We start from the raw sequence: 10,721 nt of genomic DNA on the forward strand, positions 1-10,721 counted from the left end.
ATGAAAACGATAATGAAAATTACCAAAATTAAATTACAAGTTAGAAAATGAAAATGACTTAAATTAAATCACAAGTCAGATAATAAAAACGGTGGGATTTAGACCACGAGTCAGAAAATGAAAAGGATCGAGATTAAATCATGAGTCAAAAAATGAAAACAATCAAAATTAAAACATGGGTCAGAAAATGAAAACGATCGGGATTAACCATGGGTTAGAAAATGAAAATGATCAAGATTGAATCATGAGTCGAAAAATGAAAACGATCGGTATTAAATCACAAGCCAATAAAATAAAAATGATCAAAATTAAATCATGAGTCGGAAAATGAAAATGATCGAGATAAAACCACAAATTAGAAAATGAAAACGATAATGAAAATTACCAAAATTAAATTACGAGTTAGAAAATGAAATGACTGAGATGAAACCACCAGTTAGAAAATGAAAAATGATCAGGATTAAACCATGAGTTAGAAAACGAAGACAATGGGGATTAAACCATTACTCAGAAAAATAAAAATGACCTAAATTAAATCACAAGTCAGATAATAAAAACGGCGAGAATTAAACCACGAGTTAGAGAATGAAAACGATCGAGATTAAATCACGAGTCAAAAAAATGAAAACAACCAAAATTAAACCATGGGTAAGAAAATGAAAACGATTGGGATTAACCATGGGTTAGAAAATGAAAATTACCGAGATTAAATCATGAGTCGACAAATGAAAACGATTGGTATTAAATCACAAGCCAATGAAATAAAAATGATTGAAATTAAATAATGAGTCAGAAAATGAAAATGATCGAGATTAAACCACAAATCAGAAAATGAAAACGGTAATGAAAATTACCAAAATTAAATTACGAGTTAGAAAATGAAAATGACCAGGATTAAAACACTTGTTGAAAAATGAAAATGACTAGAATTAAAGTACGAGTTAGAAAATGAAAATGACTGGGACTAAACCCTGAGTGAGAAAATGAAAACCACAAGGATTAAGCCATGAGTCAGAAAATGAAAGCGGTCAAGATTAAATAATGAGTCAGAAAATAAAAAATGATCAGAATTACACCACGAGTCAAAAAATGAAAACGACTAGGATTAAATCAAGAGTTAAAAGTAAAAATGATAGGGATAAAAACAACATGTTGGAAAATGAAAACTACAGGGATTAAAGCATGAGTCAGAAAATGTAAAACAACGAGGATTAAACCAGAAGTCAAAAAAAGAAAATGATAGAGATTAAACCATGACTCAGCAAATGAAAATGACCGGAATTAGACGATTAGTCAAAAATTGAAAATGATCGGCATTAAATCATGAGTCAAAGAAATAAAAATGACCAAAATTAAATCACGAGTCAAAAAATGAAAAATGACTAGGATTGAACCACCAGTCAAAAAATTAAAATGATAGAAATTAAATCACAAGTCAGAAAATAAAAATGACCAAAATTAAATCACGAGTCTAAAATAAAAATGATCAAAATTAAATCATGAGTCTAAAATTAAGAATGACTAAGATTAATCCACGAGTTAGAAAATTAAAACGACAGGAATTAAACCATGAGTCAGAGAATGAAAATGACCGAGATGAATCCACCAGTCAGAAAATGAAAAATGATTGAGATTAAACCATGAGTTAAAAAATGAAGAAAATGGGGATTAAACCATAAGTTAGAGAAATAAAAATGACCAGAATTAAATCATGAGTCAGAAAATGAAAACGATGGGAATTAAAGTATGAGATCGAAAGTGAAAATGATTAGGATTAAATCACAAGTCAGAAAATAAAAATGACTGGGATTAAACCACGAGTCAAAAAATAAAAATGACCTGGATTAAATCACGAGTCAGAAAATGAAAACAATTAGGATTAAACTACAGGTCAAAAAATGAAAACGATCGAGATTAAACCGTGGGTTAGAAAATGAAAACAATCAAGATTAAATTACGAGTCAAAAAATGAAAACGATCAGTATTAAATCACAAGCGAGAGAAATAAAAATGATCGAAATTCAATCACGAGTCAAAAAATGAAAATGATCAGGATTAAACCGTGAGTCAGAAAAAGAAAATGATAATAAAAATTACTGAAATTAATTTAGGAGTGGGAAAATGAAAATGATCGGTAGTAAAATACGAGTTAAAAAATGGAAACGACCTAAATTAAAGCACGAGTCAAAAAATGAAAACGATTGGGACTGAACCCTTAGTGAGAAAATGAAAACCACTAGTAAGAAAATGAAAGCGATCGAGATTAAATGACGAGTTAAGAAATGAAAAATGATCAAGATTATACCACGAGTCAAAAAATGAAAATGATAGGAATTAAATGATAAGTCAAAAAATAGAAATGACAGGGACTAAACAATGCATCAAAAAATGAAAACGATAGGGATTAAAGCACGAGGCAGAAAATATAAAAAACCATGGATTAAACCATAAATTGAAAAGTGAAAATGAAGAAGATTAAACCTTGAGTTTGAAAATGAAAACGACTGGAATTAAATGATGAGTCAAAAAATGAAAATGACCGACATTAAATCACGAGTTAAAGAAACAAAAATGACCAGGATTAAACCACTAGTCAAGAAACAAAAATGACTAAAATAAAATCACGAGTTAGAAAATAAAAATGACCAAAATTAAATCATGAGCCTAATTTTGAAAATGACCAGGATTAAACCACGAGTCAGAAAATTAAAACGACGAGGTTTAAACCATAAGACAGAGAATGAAAATGACTAAGATAAAAGCATGAGTTAGAAAATGAAAAATGATCGGGATTAAATGATGAGTCAGAAAATGAAGACAATAGGGATTAAACCACGAGTTGAAGAAATAATAATGACCAAAATCAAAACATGAGTTAGAAAATGAAAACGATCAGGATTAAATCATGAGTCAGAGAATAAAAACAACTGGCATTAAATAATGAGTTAGAAAACAAAAACTATCAGGATTAAATCATGAGTCAAAAAATGAAAACAACCAGGATTAAACCATGGGTTAGAAAATGAAAACGACTGAGATTAAATCATGTGTTAGAAAATGAAAATGGTCAACATTAAATCACAAGCTAGAGAAATAAAAATGATTGAAATTAAATCAAGAGTCAGAAAATGAAAAGGATCGAGATTAAACCATGAGTTCAAAAATGAAAACAATAATGAAAATTACTAAAATTGAATTATGAGTTAGAAAATGAAAATGACCAGGATTAAAATGCGAGTAAAAAAATAAAAATGACCGGTATTAAAGCCCAAGTCAAAAAATGAAAACGACTAGGACTAAACCCTTAGTGAGAAAATGAAAACCACTAGGGTTAAACCATAAGTCAAAAAATGAAAGCAATCGAGATTAAATGACAAGTTAAAAAATGAAAAATGACCTGGATTAAATCTCAAGTCAAAAACTAAAAATGACAGGGATTAAACAATGGGTCAAAAAATAAAAACGACAGGGATTAAAGCATGAGTCAGAAAATGTAAAACAATGGGGGGTTAAACCACAAGTCAAAGAGTGAAAATAATCGAGATTAAACCATGAGTCAAAAAAAGAAAATGATCAAAATTAAACGAGTAAAAAAATTAAAATGATCGGCATTAAATAACGAGTCAAAGAAATAAAAATGACTAAAATCAAATCACGAGTCGAAAAATGAAAAAGATCGAGATTAGACCACTAGTCAAAAAATGAAAACAACCGGAACTAAATCACGAGTCAGAAAATAAAATTGGCCAAAATTAAATCATGAGTCTAAAATCGAAAATGATCAAGATTCAACCAAGAGTTAGAAAATTAAAACCACAAGGATTAAACCACGAGTTAGAGAATGAAAATGACTGAGATGAAACCACCAATCAGAAAACGAAAAATGATCAGGATTAAACCACGAGTCAAAAAATTAAAAATGATCGAAATTAAATCACAAGTCAGAAAATAAAAAAGGTGGGAATTAAACCATGAGTCAGAAAACAAAAACGGTCGAGATTAAATCATGAGTCAAAAAATGAAAACAACTGAAATTAAACCATGGGTCAAAAAATGAAAATGATCGGGATTAACCATGGGTTAGAAAATGAAAATGATCGAGATTAAATCATGAGTCGAAAAATGAAAACGATTGGTATTAAATCACAAGCCAATGAAATAAAAATGATCGAATTAAATCATGAGTCAGAAAATGAAAACGATCAAGATTAAACTACAAATCAGAAAATGAAAATGATAATGAAAATTACCAAAATTAAATTACGAGTTAAGAAATGAAAATGACTAGGATTAAAATGCCTGTTGAAAAATGAAAACGACTAGAATTAAAGCATGAGTTAGAAAATGAAAATGACTGGGACTAAACCCTGAGTGAGAAAATGAGAACCACAAGGGTTAAACCATGAGTTAGAAAATGAAAGCAGTTGGGATTAAACAATGAGTCAGAAAATGAAAAATGATTAGGATTACACCACGAGTCAAAAAATGAAAACGACTAGGATTAAATCATGAGTTAAAAATAAAAATGATAGGGATAAAACAACATGTTGGAAAATGAAAACTACAGGGATTAAAGCATGAGTCAGAAAATGTAAAACAATGAGGATTAAACCAAAAGTCAAAAAGAGAAAATGATAGAGATTAAACCATGACTCAGGAAAATGAAAATGATCGAAATTAAATGATGAGTCAAAAATTGAAAATGATCGGCATTCAACCATGAGTCAAAGAATAAAAATGATCGGAATCAAATCATGAGTCAAAAAATGAAAAAGATAGAGATTAAACCACGAGTCCAAAAATGAAAACAACTGGAACTAAATCACGAGTTAGAAAATAAAAATGATCGAAATTAAATCATAAGTTTAAAACTAAAAACGATCGAGATTAAACCATGAGTCAAAAAATTAAAACGATAGGGATTAAACCTTGAGTTAGAGAATGAAAATGATGGAGATGAAATGACTAGTCAGAAAATGAAAAATGATCGGGATTAAACCACGAGTCAAAAAACGAAGAGAATGGGGATGAAACCATGAGTCAGAAAAATAAAAATGATTGAAATTAAATCATGAGTCAGAAAATAAAAACGATGCGAATTAAACCACGAGTGAAAAAATGAAAACGATCGAGATTTAATCCCAAGTAAAAAAATGAAAATGACTGAAATTAAACCACAAGTCAAAAAATAAAAAAGACCAGGATTAAATCACGAGTAATAAACTAAAAACGATCGAGATTAAACCATGGGTTAGAAAATGAAAACGATATAGATTAACCTTAGGTTAGAAAATAAAAATGATCGAGATTAAATCATGAGTCAGAAAATGAAAATGATCGGTATTAAATCACAAGCCAATGAAATAAAAATGATCAAAATTAAATCATGAGTCAGAAAATGAAAATGATCAAGATTAAACCTTGAATCAGAAAATGAAAATGATAATGAAATTTACCAAAATTAAATTATGAGTTAAAAAATGAAAATGACCTGGATTAAAATGCCTATTGAAAAATGAAAATGACTAGAATTAAAGCACGAGTTAGAAAATGAAAATGACTGCGACTAAATCCTGAGTGAGAAAATGAAAACCACTAGGATTAAACCATGAGTCAGTAAATGAAAGTGATCGGGATTAAATCATGAGTTAAAAATAAAAATGATAGGGATAAAGCAGTGTGTTGGAAAATGAAAACTACAAGGAATAAAGCACGAGTCAAAAAATGTAAAACAATATGGATTGAACCACAAGTCAAAAAGAGAAAATGATAGAGATTGGACCATGAGTCAGCAAATGAAAATGACCAAAATTAAACGATGAGCCAAAAAATGAAAATGATCGACATTAAATCATGAGTCTAAGAAATAAAGACGATCGAAATTAAATCACGAGTGAGAAATGAAAAATGATTGGGATTGAACCAGTAGTCAAAAAACAAAAATGATTAAAATTAAATCACGAGTCTAAAATAAAAATGAACAAAATTAAATCATGAGTCTAAAATTAAAAACGACCGAGATTAATCCATGAGTTATAAAATTAAAAACGATAGGAATTAAACCACGAGTCAGAAAATGAAAACAACCGAAATAAATCCACTAGTCAGAAAATGAAAAATGATTAGGATTAAACCATGAGTCAAAAAATGAAGAAAATGAGGATTAAACCACAATTCAAAGAAAGAAAAATGACTAGAATTAAATCACGAATCAGAAAATGAAAACGATGGGAATTAAACCATAAGTCAGAAAATGAAAATGATCGAGATTAAATCACAAGTCAAAAAATAAAAATGACTGGGATTAAACCATGAGTCAAAAAATAAAAACGACCCAAATTAAATCACGAGTCAAAAAATGAAAATGATTAGGGTTAAGCTACGGGTCAGAAATGAAAACGACCATGATTAAACTATAGGTTAGAAAATGAAAACAACCGAGATTAAATTATGAGTCAGAAAATGAAAACGATCGATATTAAATCACAAGCCAGAGAAATAAAAATGGTTGAAATTCAATCACGAGTCAGAAAATGAAAATGATCTAGATTAAACCATGAGTTAGACAAGAAAAATGATAATAAAAATTATTGGAATTAAATTAGGAGACAGAAAATGAATATGACCAGGTCTAATACGCGAGTTAAAAAATGAAAATGACCTAAATTAAATCATAAGTCAAAAAATAGAAATGACAGGGATTAAACAACACGTCAAAAAATGAAAACGATAGGGATTAAAGCACGAGACAGAAAATATAAAACAATAGGGATTAAACCATAAGTCGAAAAGTGAAAGTGAAGAAGATTAAATGATGAGTCAAAAAATAAAAAGGAACGGCATTAAATCATGAGTCAAAAAAATAAAAATGACCAGAATCAAATCATGAGTTAGAAAATGAAAATGACCAGGATTAAACCACTAGTCAAGTAATGAAAATGACTCGAATTAAATCACGAGTTAAAAAATAAAAATGACCAAAATTAAATCATGAGCCTAAATTTGAAAATGACCAAGATTAAACCACAAGTCAAAAAATTAAAACGATAAGGATTAAACCACAAGTTAAAGAATGAAAATGATAGAGATGAAACCACCAGTCAAAAAATGAAAAATGATCTGGATTAAACAATGAGTTAGAAAATAAAGACAATAGGGATTAAACCATGAGTCAGAGAAATAAAAATGACCAGAATCAAAACATGAGCCAGAAAATGAAAACGATCGGGATTAAATCATGAGTCAAAAAATAAAAGCAATCGGGATTAAACAATGAGTCAAAAAATAAAAATGACCTAGATTAAATCACAAGTCAAAAAATGAAAATGACCACAATTAAACCATGGGTCAGAAAATGAAAACAACTAGGATTAAACCATGGGTTAGAAAATGAAAATGACTGAGATTAAATCATAAGTTAGAAAATGAGAACAATCAATATTAAATCACAAGCTAGAGTAATAAAAGTGATTGAAATTAAATCAAGAGTTAGAAAATGAAAACGATCGAGACTAAACCATGAGTTTGAAAATGAAAACAGTAATGAAAATTATAGGAATTATATTACGAGTCTAAAAATGAAAATGACCAGGATCAGAACGCAAGTTAAAAAATGAAAATGACCGTTATTAAAGCACAAGTCAAAAAATGAAAATGACTGGGACTAAACCCTGACTGAGAAAATGAAAACCACTACGATTAAACCATGAGTCAAAAAATGAAAGCGATTGAGATTAAACGATGAGTCAAAAAATGAAAAATGATTGGGATTAAATCAGAAGTCAAAAAATAAAAATGACAGGGGTTAAACAATGCATCGAAAAATAAAAATGATAGGGATGAAAGCATGAGTTAGAAAATGTAAAACAATAGGGGATTAAACCATAAGTCCAAAAGTGAAAATGACCATGATTAAACCATGAGTTAGAAAATGAAAACGACCAAAAATAAATGACAAGTCAAAAAATGAAAATGACCAATATTAAATCACGAGTCAAAGAAATAAAAATAACCAAAATCAAATCATGAGTCAAAAAATGAAAATGACCGTGATTAAACCACTAGTCAAGAAACGAAAATGATCGAAATTAAATCATAAGTCAGAAAATAAAAATGAATGAAATTAAATCACGAGTCTAAAATTGAAAATGACCAGATTAAACCACGAATTAGAAAATTAAAATGACAAGGATTAAACACAAGTCAGAGAATGAAAATGACCAGGATGAAACCAGCAGTCAAAAAATGAAAAATAATTGGGATGAAACTAGCAGTCAGAATATGAAAAATAATTGGGGTTAAACCATAAGTCAGAAAATGAAGACAATGGGGATTAAACCATGAGTCAGAGAAATAAAAATGACTAGAATTAAATCACGATTCAGAAAAAGAAAACCATGGGAATTACACCACGAGTCAGAAAATGAAAACGATCGGGATTAATTCATGAGTCAAAAAATAAAAAAAACCAAGATTAAACCACAAGTCAAAAAATAAAAATGACCTGGATTAAATCACAAAATTAGAAAATGAAAACAACAAGGATTAAACCATGGGTCAAAAAATGAAAACGACCAAGATTAAACCATGGGTTATAAAATGAAAATGATTGAGATTAAATCACGAGTCAAAAAATGAAAACGATTGGTATTAAATCACAAGCTAGAGAAACAAAAATGATTGAAATTAAATCACAAGTCAGAAAATGAAAATGATCGAGATTAAACCACAAGTCAAAAAATGAAAGTGATAATGAAAATTATCAAAATTAAATTATGAGTCAAAAAATGAAAATGACCTAGATCAAAACATGAGTTAAAAAGTGAAAATGACCAAAATTAAAGCATGACTCAGGAAATGAAAACAACTAGGACTAAACCCTAAGTGAGAAAATGAAAACCACCAAGATTGAACCACAAGTCAGAAAATGAAAGTGTCAGGATTAAACGATGAGTCAGGAAATGAAAAACAACTAGGATTATACCATGAGTCAAAAAATGAAAATGACTAGGATTAAATCATGAGTCAAAAAATAAAAATGACAGAGATTAAACGATAGGGATTAAAGCATGAGTTAGAAAATGTAAAACAATGGGATTAAACCACAAGTTAAAAAGTGAAAATAATTGAGATTAAACCATGGTCAGAAAATTAAAGCGATCGAAATTAAATGACGTTTCAAAAAATAAAAATGATCGGTATTAAATCATGAGTTAAAGAAATAAAAGTGACCAAAATGAAATCATGAGTTAGAAAATGAAAAAGACCAGGATTAAACCACTAGTTAAGAAACAAAAATGATCAGAATTAAATCATGAGTTAGAAAATAAAAATGACCGAAATTAAATTATGAGTCTAAAATTAAAAATGATCAGGATTAAACCACGAGTTAGAAAATTAAAATGATAAGGATTAAACCACGAGTTAGAGAATGAAAATGACCAAGATAAAACCACCAGTCAAAAAATTAAAAATGATCGGGATTAAACCACGAGTCTAAAAATAAAGTCAATGGGGATTAAACCATGAGTTAGAGAAATAAAAATAACCAGATATAAATCACAAGTCAGGGATTAAACCACAAGTCAAAAAATGAAAATGATGGGAATTGAACCGCGAGCCAGAAAATGAAACGACTGGGATTAAATCACAAGTTAGAAAAAAATATGACCGAGATTCAATCACGAGTCAGAGAATAAAAATGATCCAGTTCAAATCTTAAGTTAGAAAATGAAAATGATCGGGATTAGACCATTGGTCAAAAAATGAAAATGACTAGGATTAAACCATGGGTTAGAAAATGAAAACGACCAAGATTAAATACGATTTAGAAAATGAAAACAATAAAAATTATCAAAATTAAATTATGAGTCAGAAAATGAAAATGGTCGAGATTAAATCACGAGTCAAAAAATGAAAATAATAATGAAATTTTCCAGAATTAAATTACGAGTTAAAAAATGAAAATGACTGGGATCAAAACATAAGTTAAAAAATGAAAACGACCAGAGTTAAAGCACGAGTCAGAAAATGAAAACAACTGGGACTAAACCCTGAGTGAGAAAATGAAAACCACCAGGATTAAACAATGAGTCAGAAAATGAAAGTGATTGGCATTAAATGATGAGTCAAAAAATGAAAAATGACTGGGATTATACCACTAGTTAAAAAATGAAAATGACTAAGATTAAATAAAGAGTCAAAAAATGAAAATGACTGAGATTTAACCAAAAGTCAAAAAATAAAAATGACTCACGAGTCAAAAATTGGAAATGAATGGGATTAAACCATGGGTTAAAAAATGAAAACGACCAGGATTAAACCTTGGGTTAGAAAATGAAAACGATCAAGATTAAATCAGGAGTCTGAAAATGAAATTGATCGATTTTAAATCACAAACCAAAGAAATAAAAATGATTGAAATTAAATCACGAGTCAAAAAATGAAAATGATCAAGATTAAACCACGAGTTAGAAAACAAAAAAGATAATGAAAATTATTGAAATTAAATTATGATTCAGAAAATGAAAATGACCCAGATCAAAATGCGAGTTAAAAAATGAAAACGATCAAAATTAAAGCATGAGTCAAAAAATGAAAACAACTAGGACTAAACCTTGAGTAAGAAAATGAAAACCACTAAGATTAAACCACGAGTCAAAAAATGAAAGCGATTGGGATTAAATGACAAGTCAGAAAATAAAAAACGACTTGGATTATAC

Source organism: Durio zibethinus, chromosome 8 (assembly GCF_047325235.1).
Source record: "Durio zibethinus cultivar Kanyao isolate XHJ-2024 chromosome 8, ASM4732523v1, whole genome shotgun sequence".
NCBI lineage: Eukaryota > Viridiplantae > Streptophyta > Magnoliopsida > Malvales > Malvaceae > Durio > Durio zibethinus.